Genomic DNA, 26,835 nt, shown 5'->3' with positions numbered 1-26,835 from the left:
TAAGATGTTCGCAAGAAACCAAGTTTCAACCTATAGAGGTCAGACATTGCTGTAAGTATGAAATTATAAGATTATCCTCTTCTACAGCATGCGGATTGAAGAGAATAACTATTTATCAATAGAGATTAGCTTAAACGTACGATGTTCGGAAGAAACCAAGTTTCAATCTATAGAGGTCGGACATTGCTGTGAGTTTGAAATTATAACATTAACCTCTTCTACAGCATTGCGGATTGAAGAAAATAACTATTTATCAATAGTGATTGGCTTAAAGTTACGATGTAGAGAAGAAAGAAAGTTTCAACCTATAGAGGTCAGACATTGCCGTAAGTTTAAAATTATAAGAGTAACCTTTTGTATAGCATGCGGATTAAAGAGGATAACTATTTATCAATAAAGTTACGATGTTCGGAAGAAATGAAGTTTGAACCTATAGACGTCAGACATTGCTGTAAGTTGGAAATTATAAGATTAACCTCTTCTACAGCATGCGAATAGAAGAGAACAACTATTTATCATCAGACATTAGCTTAAACTTGCGATGTTCGTTAGAAACCAAGTTTCAACCTATAGAGTTCGGACATTGCTGTATCTTTGAAATTATAAGATTAACCACTTCTACAGCATGCTGATTGAAGAGAATAACTATTTATCAATAAAGATTATCTTAAAGTTACGATGTTGGGAAGAAACCAAGTTTCAACCTATAGAGGTCGGACATTGCTGTGAGTTTAAAATTATAAGTTAACCTCTTCTACAGCATGTGGATAGAAGAGAATAACTATTTATCGTTAGACTAAAGTTACGATATTCGGAAGAAACCAAGTTTCAACCTATAGAGGTCAGACATTGCTGTAAGTTTGAAATTATAAGATTAACCTCTTCTATAGCATGCGGATAGAAGGGAACAACTATTTATCATTAGACTAAAGTTACGATATTCGGAAGAAACCAAGTTTCAACCTATAGAGGTCAGACACTGCTGTAAGTTTAAAATTATTAGATTAACCTCTTCTACAGCATGTGGATAGAAGAGAATAACTATTTATCATTAGACTAAAGTTATGATATTCGGAAGAAACCACGTTTCAACCTATAGAAGTCAGACATTGCTGTAAGTTAGAAATTATAAGATTAACCTCTTCTATAGCATGCGGATAGAAGAGAACAACTATTTATCATTAGACTAAAGTTACAATATTCGGAAGAAACCAAGTTTCAACCTATAGAGGTCAGACATTGCTGTAAGTTTAAAATTATAAGATTAAACTCTTCTACAGCATGTGGATAGAAGAGAATAACTATTTATCATTAGACTAAATTTACGATATTCGGAAGAAACCAAGTTTCAACCTATAGAGGTCAGACATTGCTGTAAGTTTGAAATTATAAGATTAAGCTCTTCTATCGCATGCGGATAGATGAGAACAACTATTTATCATCAGACTAAAGTTACGATATTTGGAAGAAACCATGTTTCAACCTATAGAGGTCAGACATTGCTGTAAGTTTGAAATTATAAAATTGACCTCTTCTACAGCATGCGGATTGAAGATAGTAACATTGTCATTAGAGATTAGCTTAAAGTTACGATGTGTGGAAGAAACTAAGTTTCAACATATAGAGGTCGGACATTGCTGTGAGTTTAAAATTATAAGATTAACCTCTTCTACAGCATGCTGATAGAAGAGAATAACTATCATTAGACTAAAGTTACGATGTTCGGAAGAAACCAAGTTTCAACCTATAGAGGTCAGAAATTGCCGAAAGTTTGAAATTATAAGATTAACCTCTTCTATAGCATGAGGATTAAAGAAAACAACTATTTATGATTAGACGAAATTTACGATGTTCGGAGGAAACCAAGTTTCAAACTATAGAGGTCAGCCATTGCTGTGAATTTGAAATTATAAGATTAACCTCTTCTACAGCACATGGATTGAAGAGCACAACTATTTGTCAATAGACAAAAGTTGCCATGTTCGGAAGAAACCATGTTTGAACTATAGAGGTTAAACATTGCTGTGAAATTGAAATTATAAAATTAACCTCTTCTACAGCATGCGGATTGAACAGAACAACTATTCATCAATAGAGTAAAGTTACGATGTTCGGAAGAAACAAAGTTTCTACCTATAGAGGTCAGACATACCTCAAATGTTCGCGCTGCAAACTGTTACGCGGGTGAATGAAATGCGTACCTTCAAGCCTGTAACCCGAACGGTAATATTCTAGTTGTACCTAAAAAGAATAAAAATATATGAATTTAGATGTTTATTACCTAGCGTAGAAGTGGCTTTGCAAACGCTAACTAACAGTTTAGGCTTACCTTAAGTTGAAGGCTAAAGAATAATAATCACTGCAGACAGTACTTAGACGGTAAGTGAGGGTGTGCACGCAATAAACACACACAAAGAACTGTAAGCGCTTCACGCAGACTGCAGCGAGTGAATATACTCCTTGTTACCAAGCGGATATCAAGAATTGCAGACGCGTGCGGTGAACTACGTACTCTGCTGAGGCAAACACAATCCGGTAGGAGCTGGCTAGCCAGCTGTAGCTTGTGTGTGTGTCTGTGCATGCTTGCTTCGAACTCCATCAAAATACACACCCCAGATATTTTTCTTGTTCAGGTAATCTAAAGTCTGCTTATTCGAAACCCGGTGCTAGTACATACCTACTCGCAAGGTATAACGCCTGAAATGCACTAGGAAGCAGCTAGCTGCTGCTCTCCTACTCCTAGTCTTGTTTTACGACCGGATGCCCTTCCTGACACGAGATTTTAAGTCGTAAGAACCTGTTTACAGCCGGATGCCCCCACTTTCTAACGCAAGAATCTGTTTTACTGCCGGATGTTAAATCACAGTTTCTTGAACTATTGTTTTACGGCTAGATGCCCTTCCTGACGCTGAAAGGTTTTTCTTTTTTCTCTTAGAACAAAGGTATTCCCTGACACATTCTTTTAAATTGTGGGCCACTACATTTCACTAAAGATAGCAAAACGATGCTCGATGGCGGATGTGGAATTTGCCGCCACAACATGTCAAAGGATAAAGATGCCAACACGATGCTGTCTTGGCAGCTTTTCAAATTGTCCGCCACCACAGAGTGCAGCGCAGCGCTCTGTAGATTAAAGATGGCGGATGACAGCTGTCAAAAAAACACGTGAGTTTGTTTCCAAACAAGAGCACGTGGAACTCGCCACCACCACAAAGATGGCAGCACGGTGCTCTCTAGATTAAACATGGCGGATGATAGCTGACAGTACTTTTCAAATTACCCGCTACTACAGAGAGCAGCATAGTGCTCTGTAGTTTAAAGATGGCGGATGACAGCTGATGCTAGAGGGCAGCACGGTGCTCTCTAGATTAAATATGGCGCATGACAAAAAGCACGTGGCTTTGCTTCCAAACAAGAGAACGTTGAATTTACCGCCACCACATTTCAAAGGTATCTAGCTAAAGATGGCAGCACGGTGCTCTCTTGATTAAAGATGGCGGTTGATAGCTAACAGAACTTTTCAAATTGCCCGCTACTACGTGCCATAAAGAGGGCAGCACGGTGCTCTGTAGATTAAAGATGGCGGATGACAGCTGACGAAATTACCCGCATAATAGCAGCACAGTGCTCTGTAGTTTAAAGATGGCGGATGATACGGATGATAGCTAACGAAATTGCCCGCATGATAGCAGCACGGTGCTCTGTTGATTAACGATGGCGGTTGACAGCTGTCAAAAAAGCACGTGGCTTTGTTTCTAAACAAGAGCACGTGGAATTTGCCGCCACCACATTTCAAAGCTATCTAGCTAAAGAGGGCAGCACTGTGCTCTGTTGATTAAAGATGGCGGATGACGGCTGTCAAAAAAGCACGTAAGTTTGTTTCCAAGCAAGAGCATGTAGAATTTTTCAAATTGCCGCCACCACAAAGAGGGCAGCACGGTGCTCCCTTGATTAAAGATGGCTGCTGTCACGTGGAATTGCCTGCCGCCTCATTTCAAAGGTATTTGGCTTACGAGGGCCGCACGGTGCTCAAAGATGGCTGCTGTCAAAAAGCATTTTTCAAATTATCCGCCACCACATTTTAAAGGTATCTAGCTAAAGAGTGCAGCACTGTTCTCTCCGGATTAAAGATGGCGAATGACAGCTGTCAGAAAAGCACATGGGTTTGTTTCCATACAAGAGCACGTAGAATTTGCCGCCACAACATTTCAAAGGTAAGTAGCTAAAGAGGGCAGCACGGTGCTCTCTGGATTAAAGATGGCGGATGATAGCTATCAAAAAAGCGCCTGGGTTTGTTTCCAAACAAGAGAATGTAGAATTTTTCAAATTGCCGCCACCACATTTCAAAGGCATCTAGCTAAAGAGTTCAGCACTGAGGTTTGTGATGCAAGATGGTGGGTGACAGCTGTAGGAAAAAAGCACGTGAGTTCGTTTCCAAACAAGAGCACGTGGAATCTGCCGCCACCACAAAGAGGGCAGCACGGTGCTCAAAGATGCCTGCTGTCAAATGGAATTGCCTGCCACCACATTTCAATGGTATCTAGCTAAAGAGGGCAGCACGGTGATCAAAGATGGCTGCTGTAAAAAAGCATTTTTCAAATTATCCGCCATCACATTTCAAAGGTAAGTAGCTAAAGAGGGCAGCACGGTGCTCTCTGGATTAAAGATGGCGGATGATAGCTGTCAAAAAAGCGCATAGGTTTGTTTCCAAACAAGAGAGTGTAGAAATTTTGAAATTGCCGCCACCACATTTCAAAGGTATCTTGATAAAGAGTGCAGCACTGAGGTTTGTGATGCAAGATGGCGGATGACAGCTGTTAGAAAAAAGCACGTGAGTTCGTTTCCAAACAAGAGCACGTGGAATCTGCCGCCACCACAAAGAGGGCAGCACGGTGCTCAAAGATGGCTGCTGTCACGTGGAATTGTCTGCCACCACATTTCAAAGGTATCTAGCTAAAGAGGGCAGCACGGTGGTCTCCAGATTAAATATGGCTGCTGTCAAAAAGCATTTTTCAAATTATCCGCCACCACATTTCAAAGGTAAGTAGGTAAAGAGGGCAGGACTGTGCTCTATAGGTTGAAGATGGTGGACGACAGCTGTCAAAAAAGCACGTGGATTTGTTTACCGATTCAAATCTCGCGCTAGTGAGGTTAAGTTGGTAGCACTGAGGTTTAGGCCCGTTAAGATGGCAGCACTGCGGATGACAGGTGACGAATTTGCCCCTACTGCGATAAAGAAGGCAGCACGGTGCTCTGTGGTTTAAAGAAGGTAGATGACAGCTGCCAAAAACCACGTGGATTTGTTTACAAATTCAAATCTCGCGCTAGTGAGGTTAAGTTGGTACACTAAGGTTCAGGCCCGTCAAGATGGCTGCACTGAGGTTTGCGATACGTTGTTGTCTGTCAAAAAGCACGTGGCTGTTAAAAACACGTGGATTTGTTTACAAATTCAAATCCCGTGCTAGTAAGGTTAAGTTGGTACCACTGAGGTTTAGGCCGGTCAAGATGGCAGCAGTGAGGTTAGCGATGCGTTCTTGTCGATGACAGCTGTCAAGAAGCACGTGGCTTTGTTTACAAATTCAAATCTCGCGCCAAAATTCCAATTTCCCGCCAAAATTCAAATTTCCCGCGGGAGGTGCAGGCCTCTCCCGAGAGCCAGAGGTGGAGGTGGCGGCCGAACTGTCCTTTTACACTATTCTTAATCTTTGCCAAGGTGTTTGGTTAGGCTTTTATCAAAGGTGTGAGGCTAGGCCCCACGAATTTGTGAGGTTAGGCCAAACCAAGGTGTGACTTTAAGCTCTTACTCTTAGCCAAGGTGTGAGATTAGGCCTCAAAAAGATGTGATGTTAGGAACTCACGCTTAGGCAAGGTGTGAGTATAGCCATCCTAAAATTGGTTTTCCGTGATTTTTCACTTCTCCTGACGCCAAATGTAAATTACGTGTAACACTCTCCAATTAAGGGAATTATGCTAAATGCGCACAATGGTACTCAGTAATGAACAGGGCAGTAGCCTAGCCGGAATTCACCAATGTGGCAGGGGGTGTCTTTTAAGAAATAACAATACAACATAGTTAGCCTCTGTGCTGTAGTTGTTAGTGCGATTAGCTGCCACCGACGGAGGACCTGGTTTGATTCCCGGCTCTGCCACAATACTTGCAAAGTGGTACGCAACCTCGGAATATCGACTGAGTAGAGGGGAGTGCGAAAATCTCCTTAGCCCTCCTGGAAGGTATTTTCCGTTGTTTCCCCACTCGTCCTCCAAGCGAAAGCTGGGATGGTACCTAACATGAAGTCCCGGCCGCTTCGTTTCTCCTTCTTTGCCTATTTCTTCCTCGCTGAGTCCGGTGGATATACCAACAGTGGAGGGTAAACAGATTAAAAATGGAAGAATAATGTGTTGTGGAAATGCATGAGCATGCAAGTAAATTATGTTGATAGTCACTTTGCACCGCAGGTAGAATGCAAATAATCTTTCGTTAAATTACTATCTTTCTTTGTTAATACGTTTACCCATCACGGTTTGTTTACCCCTCGGACTCATCGAGAGATCCCACCTCTACTACCTCAAGGGCAATGTTCAGGAGCGTCAGGCGTCTGGTCGGGGGATACAATTATTCTGGGAGAATTAGGCCCGTGGCAGGATGTGAAGTTAGAAGCCTGCCAGAGTGTGACCTATGGCCATGCCTGTGTGTGAGCCCCACTGTGTAAGGTTAAGCCCCTGCTCCTACCCGGGATTAGAGGATAAAACCTTAATTTTAACCTAAGTGTGAGGTTAGGCCCCACAAATATGTGAGGTTAAGTCCCTGCTTTTAATGAAGGTCTGAAATTAGGCCGTTAATATTATCGATGGTGTGAGTTTGGGACCTTACTCTTAGTCAAAGTGTTGAGTTATGCCAGTGAACTTAACGGAGGTGTGAGATTAGGCGCTTAACCTTAGGCAAGGTCTGAGGATTCGACCTTACTCATAGTCAACGTGTGAAGTTAGGCCATTACTCTTTCGCAAGGACTGAGGTTAGGCCCGTAATCTTAGCCGAGGTGTGAGATTATGCACTTAATCTTAGGCTCCGATGTTACACATAGTCAAGGTGTGACGCTAGGCTATCATTCTTAGGCAAGGTCCGTGCTTACGCCCTTAATGTTAGCCGTGTTGTGAGATTAGGCACTTAATCTTAGCCAAGGTCTGAGGTTTGGACTTCACTCGTAGTCAAGATGTGAAATTAGGCCCTTAAACTTAGACAAGGTGTGAGCTTAGACATCTACGCATAATCAAGGTGTCAGGTTAGGACCCCCAAAGTTTGAGGTTAGGCTCCTACCCTTTGTCAAGGTTTGAGGTTAGGCGCTTACTCTTTGCCAAGGGGTTTGGTTAGGCTTTTATCCAAGGTGTGAGGCTAGGCCCCACCAATTTGTGAGGTTAGGCCCCGCCAAGGTGTGACTTTAAGCTCTTACTCTTAGCCAAGGTGTGAGATTAGGCCTCAAAAAGAGGTGATGTTAATAACTCACGCTTAGGCAAGGTGTGAGTATAGCCATCCTAAAATTGGTTTTCCGTCGTTTTTCACTTCTCCTGACGCCAAATGGCCGGATGCTACCTAACTTAGACCACGGCCGCCTCCTTCCCTGTTCCTTACCTGACCCTTCCAATATTCCCCATCCCCCGCAAGGCCCTTGTTCAGCATTGAGGGTGAAGCGGCCTGGGCGAGGTACTCGTCATCCTCCCCAGTTGTATCCTGACCCAGATTCTGGAGCTCCAGGAAACTGCCATTGAGGCACTAGATATGGGATCCCTCACTGAGTTTTAGGGAAAAACCGAACCTGGAGGGTAATCAGATAAACTAGAAGATCTAACTCATTTATTAGTGTTCATATAAATCTTTCTTTCTTATCACTTTAACCACCCGGCCTCGCCACTCCGTCCGAATCGGCCAGGGACACCACCTCTACCGCCACAAGGGCAGTGTCGCGGAGCACGAGACGAAGCCCTCTCTACTCAGTTGACCTCCCGGGTCAGTGGAAGCGGTCCAGACCCCTTAAACGCTTTAAAAAATCGTCCCAGTGGCGGCAATCGAACCCCAGAAGAGGAGGAATACACGCATAAATCAAAATTGAAAAGAATGCCCCGGGTGAGGATCGAACTCACGACCTTAAAATTATGAGACTTACGCGCTGCCTACTGCGCTACCGAGGCTACAGCAACGTCTCTACTCCGAAGGGTGCCAGAGATGCTCGGCGCGAGGTGATGCTCTGTTTTTGTCAGTTTACGAGGATGCCGCTAGGTTAATACTTACGTCCTACCAAGTGTTTGAGGAGGCTGCGGATGTATGTTCCTTGCGGGCACGTATGTCTTACGACGGTCGGTAAGATAAGACTGGGAAGGAGGACAAGTAACTCACCCAGGCGGCCTTACATGCTATGCTGAAGAGCAGCCCTTGTGGGGAGTGGCATAAGATTTCATGGGTCCGGCGAGGAAGACAGAAGGAGGCGGCCGATCCTTAGGTTAGTTACCAATACGCCATTTGCCTGGAGGAGAAGTGGAAAACCACGTGAAATCTCGCCGAGGATGGCTGAGCTAAGAAACGTACCACTTTCTACCTTGGTGAAATCTGAAGGTTGAGTGGACACAGTTCCAAGACTCGAAAGACATTTCAAATATCGTGGCACAGTCGGGAAATGAATGCGAAGCTCCTGGAATGACAGAAACAGGAACCACAGCACCGCAGAGGCGGACGAACACCCGCGAATTAAAACTGAAAACAATGCCTCGGGTGAGAATCGAACTCACGACCTTAAGATTATGAGACTTACGCGCTGCCTACTGCGCTACCGAGGCCACGGCTAGTGGTGTACTCCGAGGGGTAGCAGATAGAACAGACTGAGGCCCTCCTTACGTGCTACCAACAATTTGAGGACGCTGCGAACATATTTAGTTGCGGGTGCGTATGATTTACGCGGGTCCGCAATTTTGTACCAGCCATTGGCTTTCATTAAATGTTATCTCTTTCCTTAGGTCAGTTTGTGAGGCGGCGTTTGTAAATTACGTGTAACGCTCTCCAATTAAGGGAATGATGCTAAATGCGCACAAAGGTACTCAGTAATGAACAGGGCGGTAGCCTAGCCGGAATTCGCCAATGTGGCAGTGGGTGTCTTTTACGAAATAACAATACAACATAGTTAGCCTCTGTGCTGTAGTTGTTAGTGCGATTAGCTGCCACCGACGGAGGACCTGGTTCGATTCCCGGCTCTGCCACAATACTTGCAAAGTGGTACTCAACCTCGGAATATCGACTGAGTAGAGGGGAGTGCGAAAATCTCCTTAGCCCTCCTGGAAGGTGTTTTCCGTTTTTTCCCACTCGTCCTCCAAGCGAAAGCTGGGATGGTACCTAACATTGAGTCCCGGCCGCTTCGTTTCTCCTTCTTTGTCTATTTCTTCCTCGCTGAGTCCGGTGGAAATACCAACGGTGGAGGGTAAACTGATTAAAAGGGGAAGAATAATCTGTTGTGGAAATGCATGAGCATGCAAGTAAATTATGTTGATAGTCACTTTGCACCGCAGGTAGAATGCAAATAATCTTTCGTTAAATTACTATCTTTCTTTGTTAATACGTTTACCCATCACGGTTGGTTTATCCCTCGGACTCATCGAGAGATCCCACCTCTACCACCTCAAGGGCAGTGTTCTGGAGCGTCAGGCGTCTGGTCGGGGATACAATTAGGGTGGGAGAATTTGGCCCGTGGCAGGATGTGAAGTTAGAAGCCTGCCAGAGTGTGACCTATGGCCATGCCTGTGTGTGAGCCCCACTGTGTAAGGTTAAGCCCCTGCTCCTACCCGGGATGTGAGGTTAAGCCCTTAATTTTAACCTAAGTGTGAGGTTAGGCCCCACAAATATGTGAGGTTAAGCCCCTGTTTTTAATGAAGGTCTGAAATTAGGCCGTTAATATAATCGATGGTGTGAGTTTGGGACCTTACTCTTAGTCAAAATGTTGAGTTATGCCAGTGAACGTAACGGAGATGTGAGATTAGGCGCTTAATCTTAGGCATGGTCTGAGCATTCGACCTTACTCGTAGTCATAGTGTAAGGTTAGGCCATTACACTTTGGCAAGGCCTGAGGTTAGGCCCGTAATCTTAGCCGAGGTGTGAGATTATGCAATTAATCTTAGGCTTCGATCTTACACATAGTCAAGGTGTGAGGCTAGGCTATCATTCTTAGGCAAGGTCTGAACTTACGCCATTAATGTTAGCCGTGTTGTGAGATTAGGCACTTAGTCTTAGCCAAGGTCTGAGGTTTGGACATGACTCGTAGTCAAGATGTGAAGATAGGCCCTTAAACTTAGCCAATTTGTGAGCTTAGACAACTACGCACAATCAATGTGTCAGGTTAGGACCCCCAAAGTTTGAGGTTAGGCTCCTATCCTTTGTCAAGGTTTGAGGTCAGTTGCTTACTCTGAGGCAAGAGGTGAGGTTAGGCCCGACCGAGGTGTAAGGTTAGGCTCCCACACTTTGTCAAGGTTTGAGGTTAGGCCCTTAATCTATGCCAAGGTGTTTGGTTACGCTTTTATCCAAGGTGTGAGGCTAGGCCCCACCAATTTGTGAGGTTAGGCCCCACCAAGGTGTGACTTTAAGCTCCTACTCTTAGCCAAGGTGTGAGATTAGGCCTCAAAAAGATGTGATGTTAGGAACTTACGCTTAGGCAAGGGATGAGTATAGCCATCCTAAAATTGGTTTTCCGTGGTTTTTCACTTCTCCTGACGCCAAGTGGCTGGATGGTACCTAACTTAGGTCACGGCCGCCTCCTTTCCTGTTCCTTACCTAACCCTTCCAATACTCCCCATCCCCCGCAAGGCCCTCGTTCAGCATTGCAGGTGAAGCGGCCTGGGCAAGGTACTCGTCATCCTCCCCAGTTGTATCCCTACCCAGAGTCTGGAGCTCCAGGAAACTGTCATTGAGGCACTAGAGATGGGATCCCTCACTGAGTTTTAGGGAAGAACCGAACCTGGAGGGTAATCAGATAAACTAGAAGAACTAACTCGGTTATTAGTGTTCATATTAATCTTTCTTTCTTATCACTTTAACCACCCGGCCTGGCTTTTCCGTCCGAATCGGCCAGGGACACCACCTCTACCGCCACAAGGGCAGTGTCGCGGAGCACGAGACGAAGCCCTCTCTACTCAGTTGACCTCCCGGGGCAGTGGAAGCGGTCCAGACCCCTTAAACGCTTTAAAAATATCGTCCCAGTGGCGGCAATCGAACCCGAGACGAGGAGGAATACACGCATAAATCAAAATTGAAAAGTATGCCCCGGGTGAGGATCGAACTCACGACCTTAAGATTATGAGACTTACGCGCTGCCTACTGCGCTACCGAGGCTACGGCGACGTCTGTACTCCGAAGGGTGCCAGAGATGCTCGGCGCGAGGTGATGCTCTGTTCTTGTCAGCTTACGAGGATGCCGGTAGGTTAATCCTTACGTCCTACCAACTATTTGTGGAGGCTGCGAATGTATGCTCCTTGCGGGCACGCATGTCTTACGACGGTGGGATACGACCGGGAAGGAGGACAAGTAACTCGCCCATGCGGCCTCACCTGCTATGCTGAAGAGCAGCCCTTGTGCGGGGTGGCGTAAAATTCCATGGGTCCGGCGAGGAAGACACAAGGAGGCGGCCGATCCTTATGTTGGTTACCAATACGCCATTTGCCTGGAGGAGAAGTGGAAAACCACGTGAAATCTCGCCGAGGATGGCTGAGCTAAGAAACGTACCCCTTTCTACCTTGGTGAAATCTGAAGGTTGAGTGGACACAGTTCGAAGTTTCGAAAGATATTTCAAATTTCGTGGCACAGTCGGGAAACGAATGCGAAGCTCCTGGAATGACACTAACAGGAACCAGTGCACCGCAGAGGCGGACGAACACACACGAATCAAAACTGAAAACAATGCCTCGGGTGAGAGTCGAACTCACGACCTTAAGATTATGAGACTTACGCGCTGCCTACTGCGCTACCGAGGCTACACCTAGTGGTGTACTCCGAGGGGTAGCAGATAGAACAGACTGAGGCCCTCCTTACGTGCTACCAACAATTTGAGGACGCTGCGAATATATTTTCTTGCGGGTGCGTATGAATAACGCGGGTCCGCAATTTTGTACCAGCCATTGGCTTTCATTAAATGTTATCTCTTTCCTTATGTTATGTCAGTTTGTGAGGCGACGTTTGTAAATTACGTGTAACACTCTCCAATTAAAGGAATGATGCTAAATGCGCACAAAGGTACTCAGTAATGAACAGGGCAGTAGCCTAGCCGGAATTCGCCAAAGTGGCAGTGGGTGTCTTTTACGAAATAACAATACAACATAGCTAGCCTCTGTGCGGTAGTTGTTAGTGCGATTAGCTGCCACCGACGGAGGACCTGGTTCGAATCCCGGCTCTGCCACAATACTTGCGAAGTGGTACGCAACCTCGGAATATCGACTGAGTAGAGGGGAGTGCGAAAATCTTCCTACCCCTCCTGGAAGGAGTTTCCCGTTGTTTCCCACTCGTCCTCCAAGCGAAATGTGGGATGGTACCTAACATGAAGTCCCGGCCGCTTCGTTTCTCCTTCTTTGTCTATTTCTTCCTCGCTGAGTCCGGTGGAAATACCAACAGTGGAGGGTAAACAGATTAAAAAGGGAAGAATAATGTGTTGTGGAAATGCATGAGCATGCAAGTAAATTATGTTGATAGTCACTTTGCACCGCAGGTAGAATGCAAATAATCTTTCGTTAAATTACTATCTTTCTTTGTTAATACGTTTACCCATCACGGTTGGTTTATCCCTCGGACTCATCGAGAGATCCCACCACTACTACCTCAAGGGCAGTGTTGTGGAGTTTTGGACCTTACTCTTTTTTTTTTTTTTTTTTTTTTTGCTATTTGCTTTACGTCGCACCGACACAGATAGGTTTTTGGCCACGACGGGAGAGGAAAGCCCTAGGGATTGAAAGGAATCGGCCATGGCCTAAATTAAGGTACAGCCCCGGCATTTGCCTGGTGTGAAAATGGGAAACCACGGAAAACCATCTTCGGGGCTGCCGACAGTGGGGCTCGAACCCACCATCACTCGATTACTGGATACTGGCAGCACTTAAGCGACTGCAGCTATCGAGCTGGGTGACCTTACTCATAGTCAAAGTGTTGAGTTATGCCAGTGAACTTAACGGAGGTGTGAGATTATGCGCTTAAGCTTAGGCAAGCTGTGAGGCTTTGATCTTACACATAGTCAAGGAGGGAGGGTAGGCCATCATTCTTAGGCAAGGTCTGCGCTTACGCCCTTAATGTTAGCCGTGTTGTGAGATTATTCACTTAATCTTAGCCAAGATCTGAGGTTTGGACCTGACTCGTAGTCAAGATGCGAATTTAGGCCCTTAAACTTAGCCAAGGTGTGAGCTTAGACAACTACGCATAATCAAGGTGTCAGGTTAGGACCCCCAAAATTTGAGGTTGGGCTCATACCCTTTGTCGAGGTTTGAGGTTAGGCGATTTCTCTTAGACAAGAGGTGAGGTTAGGCCTGACCGACGTGTAAGGTTAGGCTCCCACACTTTGTCGAGGTTTGAGGTTAGGCCCTTACTCTTAGACAAGGGGTGAGGTTAGGCCCGACCAATGTGTAAGGTTAGGCTCCCACACTTTGTCAAGATTTGAGCTTAGGCCCTTACCCTTTGCCAAGGTGTTTGGTTAGGATTTTATCGAAGGTGTGAGGCTAGGCCCCACAAATTTGTGAGGTTAGGCCCCACCAAGGTGTGACTTTAAGCTCTTACTCTTAGCCAAGGTGTGAGATTAGGCCTCAAAAAGAGGTGATGTTAGGAACTCACGCTTAGGCAAGGTGTGAGTATAGCAATCCTAAAATTGGTTTTCCGTGGTTTTTCACTTCTCCTGACGCCAAATGGCTGGATGCTACCTAACTTAGACCACGGCCGCCTCCTTCCCTGTTCCTTACCTAACCCTTCCAATATTCCCCATCCCCCGCAAGGCCCTGGTTCAGCATTGCAGGTGAAGCGGCCTGGGCGAGGTACTCGTCATCCTCCCCAGTTGTATCCTGACCCAGAGTCTGGAGCTCCAGGAAACTACCATTGAGGCACTAGATGTGGGATCCCTCACTGAGTTTTAGGGAAAAACCGAACCTGGAGGGTAATCAGGTAAATTAGAAAATCTAACTCGTTCATTATTGTTCATATAAATCTTTCGGTCCGCCTCTGTGGTGTAGTGGTTAGCGTGATTAGCTGCCACCCCCGGAGGCCCGGGTTCGATTCCCGGCTCTGCCACGAAATTTGAAAAGTGGTACGAGGGCTGGAACGGGGTCCACTCAGCCTCGGGAGGTCAACTGAGTAGAGGTGGGTTCGATTCCCACCTCAGCCATCCTCGAAGTGGTTTTCCGTGGTTTCCCACTTCTCCTCCAGGCGAATGCCGGGATGGTACCTAACTTAAGGCCACGGCCGCTTCCTTCCCTCTTCCTTGCCTATCCCTTCCAATCTTCCCATCCCTCCACAAGGCCCCTGTTCTACATAGCAGGTGAGGCCGCCTGGGCGAGGTACTGGTCATACTCCCCAGTTGTATCCCCCGACCAAGAGTCTGAAGCTCCAGAACACTGCCCTTGTGGCGGTAGAGGTGGGATCCCTCGCTAAGTCCGAGGGAAAAACCGAACCTGGAGGGTAAACAGATGATGATGATGATGATAAATCTTTCTTTCTTATCACTTTAACCACCCGGCCTGGCTTTTCCGTCCGAATCGGCCAGGGACACCACCTCTACCGCCACAAGGGCAGTGTCGCGGAGCACAAGACGAAGCCCTCTCTACACAGTTGACCTCCCGGGGCAGTGGAAGCGGTCCAGACCCCTTAAACGCTTTAAACAATCGTCCCAGGGCGGCAATCGAACCCCAGAAGAGGAGGAATCCACGCATAAATCAAAATTGAAAAGAATGCCCCGAGTGAGGATCGAACTCACGACCTTAAGATTATGAGACTTACGCGCTGCCTACTGCGCTACCGAGGCTACGGCGACGTCTGTACTCCGAAGGGTGCCAGAGATGCTCGGCGCGAGGTGATGCTCTGTTTTTGTCAGTTTACGAGGATGCCGCTAGGTTAATACTTACGTCCTACCAAGTGTTTGAGGAGGCTGCGGATGTATGTTCCTTGCGGGCACGAATGTCTTACGACGGTCGGTGGGATAAGACTGGGAAGGAGGACAAGTAACTCGCCCAGGCGGCCTCACCTGCTGTGCTGAAGAGCAGCCCTTGTGGGGGGTGGCGTAAGATTTCATGGGTCCGGCGAGGAAGACAGAAGGAGGCGGCCGATCCTTAGGTTAGTTACCAATACGCCATTTGCCTGGAGGAGAAGTGGAAAACCACGTGAAATCTCGCGGACGATGGCTGAGCTAAGAAACGTACCACTTTCTACCTTGGTGAAATCTGAAGGTTGAGTGGACACAGTTCGAAGAATATAAAGACATTTCAAATATCGTGGCACAGTCGGGAAATGAATGCGAAGCTCCTGGAATGACAGTTAGTAACAGGAACCGCAGCACCGCAGAGGCGGACGAACACACACGAATTAAAACTGAAAACAATGCCTCGGGTGAGAATCGAACTCACGAGCTTAAGATTATGAGACGTACGCGCTGCCTACTGCGCTACCGAGGCCACGCCTAGTGGTGTACTCCGAGGGGTAGCAGATAGAACAGACTGAGGCCCGGAGTGTAGTGATACTCCTTTGTTGTTAATTTACGAGCAAGCCGGTAGGACCCTCCTTACGTGCTACCAACAATTTGAAGACGCTGCGAATAAATTTTCTTGCGGGTGCGTATGATTTACGCGGGTCAGCAATTTTGTACCAGCCATTGGCTTTCATTAAATGTTATCTCTTCCTTAGGTCAGTTTGTGAGGCGGCGTTTGTAAATTACGTGTAACGCTCTCCAATTAAGGGAATGATGCTAAATGCGCACAATGGTACTCAGTAATGAACAGGGCAGTAGCCTAGCCGGAATTCGCCAATGTGGCAGTGGGTGTCTTTTACGAAATAACAATACAACATAGTTAGCCTCTGTGCTGTAGTTGTTAGTGCGATTAGCTGCCACCGACGGAGGACCTGGTTCGATTCCCGGCTCTGCCACAATACTTGCAAAGTGGTACTCAACCTCGGAATATCGACTGAGTAGAGGGGAGTGCGAAAATCTCCTTAGCCCTCCTGGAAGGTGTTTTCCGTTTTTTCCCACTCGTCCTCCAAGCGAAAGCTGGGATGGTACCTAACATGGAGTCCCGGCCGCTTCGTTTCTCCTTCTTTGTCTATTTCTTCCTCGCTGAGTCCGGTGGATATACCAACAGTGGAGGGTAAACAGATTAAAAATGGAAGAATAATGTGTTGTGGAAATGCATGAGCATGCAAGAAAAATTTTGTTGATAGTCACTTTGCACCGCAGGTAGAATGCAAATAATCCTTCGTTAAATTACTATCTTTCTTTGTTAATACGTTTACCCATCACGGTTGGTTTATCCCTTGGACTCATCGAGAGATCCCACCTCTACCACCTCAAGGGCAGTGTTCTGGAGCGTCAGGCGTCTGGTCGGGGGATACAATTAGGGTGGGAGAATTAGGCCCGTGGCAGGATGTGAAGTTAGGGGCCTGCCAGAGTGTGACCTATGGCCATGCCTGTGTGTGAGCCCCACTGTGTAAGGTTAAGCCCCTGCTCCTACCCGGGATTAGAGGATAAAACCTTAATTTTAACCTAAGTGTGAGGTTAGGCCCCACAAATATGTGAGGTTAAGCCCCTGTTTTTAATGAAGGTCTGAAATTAGGCCGTTAATATTATCGATGGTGTGAGTTTGGGACCTTACTCTTAGTCAAAGTGTTGAGTTATGCCAGTGAACTTAACGGAGGTGTGAGATTAGGCGCTTAAGCTTAGGCAAGGTCTGAGGATTCGACCTTACTCATAGTCAACATGCGAGGTTAGGCTTTTACTCTTAGGCAACGTCTGAGGTTAGGCCCGTAATCTTAGCCGAGGTGTGAGATTATGCACTTAACCTTAGGCAAGCTGTGAGGCTTTGATCTTACACATAGTCAAGGTGTGAGGGTAGGCCATCATTCTTGGGCAAGGTCTGCGCTTACGCCCTTAATGTTAGCCGTGTTGTGAGATTAGGCACTTAATCTTAGCCAAGGTCTGAGGTTTGGACCTGACTCGTAGTCAAGATGCGAATTTAGGCCCTTAAACTTAGCCAAGGTGTGAGCTTAGACAACCACGCATAATCAAGGTGTCAGGTTAGGACCCCCAAAATTTGAGGTTAGGCTCATACCCTTTGTCGAGGTTTCAGGTTAGGCGCTTTCTCTTAGACAAGAGGTGAGGTTAGGCCCGACCGACGTGTAAGGTTAGGCTCCCACACTTTGTCAAGATTTGAGCTTAGGCCCTTACCCTTTGCCAAGGTGTTTGGTTAGGATTTTATCGAAGGTGTGAGGCTAGGCCCCACAAATTTGTGAGGTTAGGCCCCACCAAGGTGTGACTTTAAGCTCCTACTCATAGCCAAGGTGTGAGATTAGGCCTCAAAAAGATGTGATGTTAGGAAATTACGTTTAGGCAAGGTGTGAGTATAGCCATCCTAAAATTGGTTTTCCGTGGTTTTCCACTTCTCCTGACGCCAAGTGGCTGGATGGTACCTAGCTTAGGCCACGGCCGCCTCCTTTCCTGTTCCTTACCTAACCCTTCCAATACTCCCCATCCCCAGCAAGGCCCTCGTTCAGCATTGCAGGTGAAGCGGCCTGGGCGAGGTACTCGTCATCCTCCCCAGTTGTATCCCTACCCAGAGTCTGGAGCTCCAGGAAACTGCCATTGAGGCACTAGAGATGGGATCCCTCACTGAGTTTTAGGGAAAAACCGAACCTGGAGGGTAATCAGATAAACTAGAAGAACTAACTCGGTTATTAGTGTTCATATTAATCTTTCTTTCTTATCACTTTAACCACCCGGCCTGGCTTTTCCGTCCGAATCGGCCAGGGACACCACCTCTACCGCCACAAGGGCAGTGTCGCGGAGCACGAGACGAAGCCCTCTCTACTCAGTTGACCTCCCGGGGCAGTGGAAGCGGTCCAGACCCCTTAAACGCTTTAAAAAATCGTCCCAGTGGCGGCAATCGAACCCCAGAAGAGGAGGAATACGCGCATAAATCAAAATTGAAAAGTATGCCCCGGGTGAGGATCGAACTCACGACCTTAAGATTATGAGACTTACGCGCTGCCTACTGCGCTACCGAGGCTGCAGCAACGTTTGTACTCCGAAGGGTGCCAGAGATGCTCGGCGCGAGGTGATGCTCTGTTTTTGTCAGCTTCCGAGGATGCCGGTAGGTTAATCCTTACGTCCTACCAAGTGTTTGAGGAGGCTGCGGATGTATGTTCCTTGCGGGCACGCATGTCTTACGACGGTGGGATACGACCGGGAAGGAGGACAAGTAACTCGCCCATGCGGCCTCACCAGCTGTGCTGAAGAGCAGCCCTTGTGCGGGGTGGCGTAAAATTCCATGGGTCCGGCGAGGAAGACACAAGGAGGCGGATGATCCTTAGGTTGGTTACCAATACGCCATTTGCCTGGAGGAGAAGTGGAAAACCACGTGAAATCTCGCCGAGGATGGCTGAGCTAAGAAACGTACCACTTTCTACCTTGGTGAAATCTGAAGGTTGAGTGGACACAGTTCCAAGACTCGAAAGATATTTCAAATTTCGTGGCACAGTCGGGAAACGAATGCGAAGCTCCTGGAATGACAGTAACAGGAACCACAGCACCACAGAGGCGGACGAACACACACGAATCAAAACTGAAAACAATGCCTCGGGTGAGAGTCGAACTCACGACCTTAAGATTATGAGACTTACGCGCTGCCTACTGCGCTACCGAGGCTGCACCAAGTGGTGTACTCCGAGGGGTAGCAGATAGAACAGACTGAGGCCCTCCTTACGTGCTACCAACAATTTGAGGACGCTGCGAATATATTTTCTTGCGGGTGCGTATGAATAACGCGGGTCCGCAATTTTGTACCAGCCATTGGCTTTCATTAAATGTTATCTCTTTCCTTATGTTATGTCAGTTTGTGAGGCGACGTTTGTAAATTACGTGTAACACTCTCCAATTAAGGGAATGATGCTAAATGCGCACAATGGTACTCAGTAATGAACAGGGCAGCAGCCTAGCCGGAATTCGCCAATGTGGCAGTGGGTGTCTTTTACGAAATAACAATACAACATAGCTAGCCTCTGTGCTGTAGATGTTAGTGCGATTAGCTGCCACCGACGGAGGACCTGGTTCGAATCCCGGCTCTGCCACAATACTTGCGAAGTGGTACGCACCCTCGGAATATCGACTGAGTAGAGGGGAGTGCGAAAATCTTCTTACCCCTCCTGGAAGGTGTTTTCCGTTGTTTCCCACTCGTCCTCCAAGCGAAAGCTGGGATGGTACCTAACATGAAGTCCCGGCCGCTTCGTTTCTCCTTCTTTGTCTATTTCTTCCTCGCTGAGTCCGGTGGAAATACCAACAGTGGAGGGTAAACAGATTAAAAAGGGAAGAATAATGTGTGTGGAAATGCATGAGCATGCAAGTAAATTATGTTGATAGTCACTTTGCACCGCAGGTAGAATGCAAATAATCTTTCGTTAAATTACTATCTTTCTTTGTTAATACGTTTACCCATCACGGTTGGTTTATCCCTCGGACTCATCGAGAGGTCCCACCTCTACTACCTCAAGGGCAGTGATGTGGAGCGTCAGGCGTCTGGTCGGGGGATGCAATTAGGGTGGGAGAATTAGGAACGTGGCAGGATGTGAAGTTAGGAGCCTGCCAGAGTGTGACCTATGGCCATGCCTGTGTGTGAGCCCCACTGTGTAAGGTTAAGCCCCTGCTCCTAGCCGTGATGTGAGGATAAGCCCTTAATTTTAACCTAAGTGTGAGGTTAGGCCCCACAAATATGAGAGTTTAAGCCCCTGTTTTTAATGAAGTTCTGAAATTAGGCCGTTAATATTACCGATGGTGTGTGTTTGGGACCTTACTTATTTTTTTTTTTTTTTTGCTATTAGCTTTACGTCGCACCGACACAGATAGGTCTTTTGGCCACGACGGGAGAGGAAAGCCCTAGGGATAGAAAGAAATCGGCCATGGCCTAAATTAAGGTACAGCCCCGGCATTTGCCTGGTGTGAAAATGGGAAACCACGGAAAACCATCTTCGGGGCTGCCGACAGTGGGGCTCGAACCCACCATCTCTCGATTACTGGATACTGGCAGCACTCAAGCGACTGCAGCTATCGAGCTCGGTGACCTTACTCATAGTCAAAGTTTTGAGTTATGCCAGTGAACTTAACGGAGGTGTGAGATTAGGCGCTTGAGCTTAGGCAAGCTGTGAGGCTTTGATCTTACACATAGTCAAGGAGGGAGGGTAGGCCATCATTCTTAGGCAAGGTCTGCGCTTACGCCCTTAATGTTAGCCGTGTTGTGAGATTAGCCACTTAATCTTAGCCAAGGTCTGAGGTTTGGACCTGACTCGTAGTCAAGATGCGAATTTAGGCCCTTAAACTTAGCCAAGGTGTGAGCTTAGACAACTACGCATAATCAAGGTGTCAGGTGAGGACTCGCAAAATTTGAGGTTAGGCTCATACCCTTTGTCAAGGTTTGATGTTAGGCGCTTTCTCTTAGACAAGAGGTGAGGTTAGGCCCGACCGACGTGTTAGGATAGGCTCCCACACTTTGTCAAGGTTTGAGCTTAGGCCCTTACCCTTTGCCAAGGTGTTTGGTTAGGCTTTTATCCAAGGTGTGAGGCTAGGCCCCACAAATTTGTGAGGTTAGGCGCCACCAAGGTGTGACTTTAAGCTCTTACTCTTAGCCAAGGTGTGAGATTAGGCCTCAAAAAGAGGTGATTTTAGGAACTCACGCTTAGGCAAGGTGTGAGTATAGCCATCCTAAAATTGGTTTTCCGTGGTTTTCCACTTCTCCTGACGCCAAATTGCTGGATGCTACCTAACTTAGACCACGGCCGCCTTCTTTCCTGTTCCTTACCTAACCCTTCCAATATTCCCCATCCCCCGAAAGGCCCCTGTTCAGCATTGCAGGTGAAGAGGCATGGGCGAGGTACTCGTCATCCTCTCCAGTTGTATCCTGACCGAGAGTCTGGAGCTCCAGGAAACTGCCGTTGAGGCACTAGATATGGGATCCCTCACTGAGTTTTAGGGAAAAACCGAACCTGGAGGGTAATCAGATAAACTAGAAGATCTAACTCTTTTATTAGTGTTCACATAAATCTTTCTTTCTTATCACTTTAACCACCCGGCCTCGCCTCTCCGTCCGAATCGGCCAGGGACACCACCTCTACCGCCACAAGGGCAGTGTCGCGGAGCACGAGACGAAGCCCTCTCTACTCAGTTGACCTACCGGGGCAGTGGAAGCGGTCCAGACCCCTTAAACGCTTTAAAAAATCGTCCCAGTGGCGGCAATCGAACCCCAGAAGAGGAGGAATACACGCATAAATCAAAATTGAAAAGAATGCCCCGAGTGAGGATCGAACTCACGACCTTAAGATTATGAGACTTACGCGCTGCCTACTGCGCTACCGAGGCTGCAGCAACGTTTGTACTCCGAAGGGTGCCAGAGATGCTCGGCGCGAGGTGATGCTCTGTTTTTGTCAGTTTACGAGGATGCGGGTAGGTTAATCCTTACGTCCTACCAACTGTTTGTGGAGGCTGCGAATGTATGTTATTGCGGGCACGTATGTCTTACGACGGTCGGTGGGATAAGACTGGGAAGGAGGACAAGTAACTCGCCCAGGCAGCCTCACCTGCTATGCTGAAGAGCAGCCCTTGGCGGGTGGCGTAAAATTCCATGGGTCCGGCGAGGAAGACACAAGGAGGCGGCCGATCCTTAGGTTAGTTACCAATACGCCATTTGCCTGGAGGAGAAGTGGAAAACCACGTGAAATCTCGCCGAGGATGGCTGAGCTAAGGAACGTACCACTTTCTACCTTGGTGAAATCTGAAGGTTGAGTGGACACAGTTCCAAGACTCGTACGACATTTCAAATATCGTGGCACAGTCGGGAAACGAATGCGAAGCTCCTGGAATGACAGAAACAGGAACCGCAGCACCGCAGAGGCGGACTAACACACACGAATCAAAACTGAAAACAATGCCTCGGGTGAGAGTCGAACTCACGACCTTAAGATTATGAGACTTACGCGCTGCCTACTGCGCTACCTACTGGCTATCGAGGCTACACCTAGTCATGTAGTCCGAGGGGTAGCACATAGAACAGACTGAGGCCCTCCTTACGTGCTACCAACAATTTGAGGACGCTGCGAATATATTTTCTTGCGTGTGCGTATGATTTACGCGGGTCCGCAATATTGAACCAGCCATTGGCTTTCATAAATGTTGTCTCTTTCCTTAGGTCAGTTTGTGAGGCGGCGCTTGTAAATTACGTGTAGCACTCTCCAATTAAGGGAATGATGCTAAATGCGCACAATGGTACTCAGTAATGAACAGGGCAGTAGCCTAGCCGGAATTCGCCAATATGGCAGTGGGTGTCTTTTACGAAATAACAATACAACATAGTTAGCCTCTGTGGTGTAGTTGTTAGTGTGATTAGCTGCCACCGGCGGAGGACCTGGTTCGATTCCCGGCTCTGCCACAATACTTGCGAAGTGGTATTCAACCTCGGAATATCGACTGAGTAGAGGGGAGTGCGAAAATCTCCTTACCCCTCCTGGAAGGTGTTTTCCGTTGTTTCCCACTCGTCCTCCAAGCGAAAGCTGGGATGGTACCTAACATGAAGTCCCGGCCGCTTCGTTTCTCCTTCTTTGTCTATTTCTTCCTCGCTGAGTCCGGTGGAAATACCAACACTGGAGGGTAAACATAAAAAAAGGAAGAATAATGTGTTGTGGAAATGCATGAGCATGCAAGTAAATTATGTTGATAGTCACTTTGCACCGCAAGTAGAATGCAAATAATCTTTCGTTAAATTACTATCTTCCTTTGTTAATACGTTTACCCATCACGGTAGGTTTATCCCTCGGACTCATCGAGAAATCCCAGCTCTACCACCTCAAGGACAGTGTTCTGGAGCGTCAGGCGTCTGGTCGGGGGATACAATTAGGGTGGGAGAATTAGGCGCCTGGCAGGATGTGAGGTTAGGGGCCTGCCAGAGTATGATCTATGGCCATGCCTTTGTGTGAGCCCCACTGTGTGAGGTTAAGCCCCTGCTCCTAGCCGGGATGTGAGGTTAAGCCCTTAATTTTAACCTATGTGTGAGGTTAGGCCCCACAAATATGTGAGGTGGAGCCCCTATTTTTAATTATGGTGTTAAGTTAGGCCGTTAATATTAACGATGGTGTGAGGGTGGGACCTTACTCTTATTCAAAGTGTGGGATTATGCCAGTAAACTTAACGGCGGTGTGAGGTTAGGCGCTTAATCTTAGTCAAGGTCTGAGGATTCGACCTTACTCATAGTCAACGTGTGAGGGTAGGCCATTACTCCTTTGCAAGGTCTGAGGTTAGGCCCGTAATCTTAGTCGAGGTGTGAGATTATGGACTTAACCTTAGCCAAGCTGTGAGGCTTCGACCTTACTCGTATTCAAGGTGTGAGGCTACGCCATTATTCTTAGGCAAGGTCTGAGCTTAGGCCCTTTAAGTGAGCCGTGGTGTGAGATTAGGCACTTAATCATAGCCAAGGTCTGAGGTTTGGACCTGACTCGTAGTCAAGGTTTCAAGTTAGGCCGTTAAACTTAGCCAAGGTGCGAGGTTAGACAACTACGCGTAATCAAGTTGTGAGGTTAGGACCCCCAAGGTTTGAGGTTAGGCCCTTACTCTTAGACAAGGGGTGAGGTTAGGCCCGACCAAGGTGTAAGGCTAGGCTCCCGCACTTTGTCAAGTTTTGAGGTTAGGCCCTTACTCTTTGCCAAGGTGTTTGGTTAGGCTTTTGTCCAAGTTGTGAGGCTAGGGCCCACCAATTTGTGAGGTAAGGCCCCACCAAGGTGTGACTTTAAGCACTTACCCTTAGCCAAGGTGTGAGATTAGGCCTCAAAAAGATGTGATATTAGGAACTCACGCTTAGGCAAGGTGTGAGTATAGCCATCCTAAAATTGGTTTTCCGTCGTTTCTCACTTCTCCTGACGCCAAATGGCCGGATGCTACCTAACTTAGACCACGGCCGCCTCCTTCCCTGTTCCTTACCTAACCCTTCCAATATTCCCCATCCACCGCAAGGCCCTTGTTCAGCATTGCAGGTGAAGCGGCCTGGGCGAGGTACTCGTCATCCTCCCCAGTTGTATCCTGACCCAGATTCTGGAGCTCCAGGAAACTGCCATTGAGGCACTAGATATGGGATCCCTCACTGAGTTTTAGGGAAAAACCGAACCTGGAGGGTAATCAGATAAACTAGAAGATCTAACTCATTTATTAGTGTTCATATAAATCTTTCTTTCTTTTCACTTTAACCACCCGGCCTCGCCTCTCCGTCCGAATCGGCCAGGGACACCACCTCTACCGCCACAAGGGCAGTGCCGCGGAGCACGAGACGAAGCCCTCTCTACTCAGTTGACCTCCCGGGTCAGTGGAAGCGGTCCAGACCCCTTAAACGCTTTACAAAATCGTCCCAGTGGCGGCAATCGAACCCCAGAAGAGGAGGAATACGCGCATAAATCAAAATTGAAAAGAATGCCCCGGGTGAGGATCGAACTCACGACCTTAAGATTATGAGACTTACGCGCTGCCTACTGCGCTACCGAGGCTACAGCAACGTCTGTACTCCGAAGGGTGCCAGAGATGCTCGGCGCGAGGTGATGCTCTGTTTTTGTCAGTTTACGAGGATGCCGCTAGGTTAATTCTTACGTCCTACCAACTGTTTGAGGAGGCTGCGGATGTATGTTCCTTGCGGGCACGTATGTCTTACGACGGTCGGTAGGATAAGACTGGGAAGGAGGACAAGTAACTCGCCCATGCGGCCTCACCTGCTATGCTAAAGAGCAGCCCTTGTGCGGGGTGGCGTAAAATTCCATGTGTCCGGCGAGGAAGACAGAAGGAGGCGGCCGATCCTTAGGATAGTTACCATTACGCCATTTGCCTGGAGGAGAAGTGGAAAACCACGTGAAATCTCGCCGAGGATGGCTGAGCTAAGAAACGTACCACTTTCTACCTTGGTGAAATCTGAAGGTTGAGTGAACACAGTTCCAAGACTCGAAAGACATTTCAAATACCGTGGCACAGTCGGGAATCGAATGCGAAGCTCCTGGAATGACAGTTAGTAACAGGAACCACAGCACCGCAGAGGCGGACGAACACACACGATTTAAAACTGAGAGCAATGCCTCGGTTGAGAATCGAACTCACGACCTTAAGATTATGAGACTTACGCGCTGCCTACTGCGCTACCGAGGCCACGCCTAGTGGTGTACTCCGAGGGGTAGCAGATAAAACAGACTGAGACCCTCCTTACGTGCTGCCAACAATATATTTAGTTGCGGGTGCGTATGATTTACGCGGGTCCGCAATTTTGTACCAGCCATTGGCTTTCATTAAATTTTATCTCTTTCCTTAGGTCAGTTTGTGAGGCGACGTTTGTAAATTACGTGTAGCACTCTGCAATTAAAGGAATGTTGCTAAATGCGCACAATGGTACTCAGTAATGAACAGGGCAGTAGCCTAGGCTGAATTCACCAATGTGGCAGTGGGTGTCTTTTACGAAATAACAATACAACATAGTTAGCCTCTGTGCTGTAGTTGTTAGTGCGATTAGCTGCCACCGACGGAGGACCTGGTTCGATTCCCGGTTCTGCCACAATACTTGCAAAGTGGTACTCAACCTCGGAATATCGACTGAGTAGAGGGGAGTGCGAAAATCTCCTTACCCCTCCTGGAAGGTGTTTTCCGTTGTTTCCCACTCGTCCTCCAAGCGAAAGCTGGGATGGTACCTAACATGAAGTCCCGGCCGCTTCGTTTCTCCTTCTTTGTCTATTTCTTCCTCGCTGAGTCCGGTGGAAATACCAACACTGGAGGTTAAACAGATTAAAAAGGGAAGAATAATGTGTTGTGGAAATGCATGAGCATGCAAGTAAATTATGTTGATAGCCACTTTGCACCGCAGGTAGAATGCAAATAATCTTTCGTTAAATTACTGTCTTTCTTTGTTAATACGTTTACCCATCACGGTTGGTTTATCCCTCGGACTCATCGAGAGATCCCACCTCTACCACCTCAAGGGCAGTGTTCTGGAACGTCAAGCGTCTGGTCGGGGGATGCAATTAGGGTGGGACAATTAGGCGCGTGGCAGGATGTGACGTTAGGAGCCTGCCAGAGTGTAACCTATGGCCATGCCTGTGTGTGAGCCCCAATGTGTAAGGTTAAGCCCCTGCTCCTACCCGGGATGTGAGGTTAAGCCCTTAATTTTAAACTAAGTGTGATGTTAGGCCCCACAAATATGAGAGTTTAAGCCCCTGTTTTTAATGAAGTTCTGAAATTAGGCCGTTAATATTATCGATGGTGTGAGTTTGGGACCTTACTCTTTTTTTTTTTTTTTTTTTTGCTATTTGCTTTACGTCGCACCGACACAGATAGGTCTTTTGGCCACGACGGGAGAGGAAAGCCCTAGGGATTGAAAGGAATCGGCCGTGGCCTAAATTAAGGTACAGCCCCGGCATTTGCCTGGTGTGAAAATGGGAAACCACGGAAAACCATCTTCGGGGCTGCCGACAGTGGGGCTCGAACCCACCATCTCTCGATTACTGGATAATGGCAGCACTTATGCGACTGCAGCTATCGAGCTCGGTGACCTTACTCATAGTCAAAGTGTTGAGTTATGCCG

General features: G+C 47.3%; 10 non-coding genes across 10 annotated transcripts; all 10 read right to left on the bottom strand.

The window, feature by feature from the left end:
* Positions 1-8,111: 8,111 nt before the first annotated feature.
* On the bottom strand, positions 8,112-8,184 carry TRNAM-CAU (transfer RNA methionine (anticodon CAU)). The gene has a single exon. It is a non-coding gene; the product is annotated as a tRNA-Met (tRNA).
* Positions 8,185-8,753: 569 nt separating this feature from the next.
* TRNAM-CAU (transfer RNA methionine (anticodon CAU)) lies at positions 8,754-8,826 on the bottom strand. Its single transcript has one exon. It is a non-coding gene; the product is annotated as a tRNA-Met (tRNA).
* A 2,463-nt stretch (positions 8,827-11,289) lies between these two features.
* Positions 11,290-11,362, bottom strand: TRNAM-CAU (transfer RNA methionine (anticodon CAU)). The gene has a single exon. It is a non-coding gene; the product is annotated as a tRNA-Met (tRNA).
* A 565-nt stretch (positions 11,363-11,927) lies between these two features.
* On the bottom strand, positions 11,928-12,000 carry TRNAM-CAU (transfer RNA methionine (anticodon CAU)). The gene has a single exon. It is a non-coding gene; the product is annotated as a tRNA-Met (tRNA).
* A 2,944-nt stretch (positions 12,001-14,944) lies between these two features.
* Positions 14,945-15,017, bottom strand: TRNAM-CAU (transfer RNA methionine (anticodon CAU)). The gene has a single exon. It is a non-coding gene; the product is annotated as a tRNA-Met (tRNA).
* A 3,174-nt stretch (positions 15,018-18,191) lies between these two features.
* On the bottom strand, positions 18,192-18,264 carry TRNAM-CAU (transfer RNA methionine (anticodon CAU)). Its single transcript has one exon. It is a non-coding gene; the product is annotated as a tRNA-Met (tRNA).
* Positions 18,265-18,829: 565 nt separating this feature from the next.
* TRNAM-CAU (transfer RNA methionine (anticodon CAU)) lies at positions 18,830-18,902 on the bottom strand. The gene has a single exon. It is a non-coding gene; the product is annotated as a tRNA-Met (tRNA).
* A 2,627-nt stretch (positions 18,903-21,529) lies between these two features.
* TRNAM-CAU (transfer RNA methionine (anticodon CAU)) lies at positions 21,530-21,602 on the bottom strand. The gene has a single exon. It is a non-coding gene; the product is annotated as a tRNA-Met (tRNA).
* Positions 21,603-24,693: 3,091 nt separating this feature from the next.
* TRNAM-CAU (transfer RNA methionine (anticodon CAU)) lies at positions 24,694-24,766 on the bottom strand. The gene has a single exon. It is a non-coding gene; the product is annotated as a tRNA-Met (tRNA).
* Positions 24,767-25,339: 573 nt separating this feature from the next.
* On the bottom strand, positions 25,340-25,412 carry TRNAM-CAU (transfer RNA methionine (anticodon CAU)). Its single transcript has one exon. It is a non-coding gene; the product is annotated as a tRNA-Met (tRNA).
* Between the last annotated feature and the right edge of the window lie 1,423 nt (positions 25,413-26,835).

Source organism: Anabrus simplex, chromosome 5 (genome assembly GCF_040414725.1).
Source record: "Anabrus simplex isolate iqAnaSimp1 chromosome 5, ASM4041472v1, whole genome shotgun sequence".
Classification (NCBI taxonomy): domain Eukaryota; kingdom Metazoa; phylum Arthropoda; class Insecta; order Orthoptera; family Tettigoniidae; genus Anabrus; species Anabrus simplex.
This window is presented reverse-complemented; position numbering and strand designations above follow the sequence as displayed.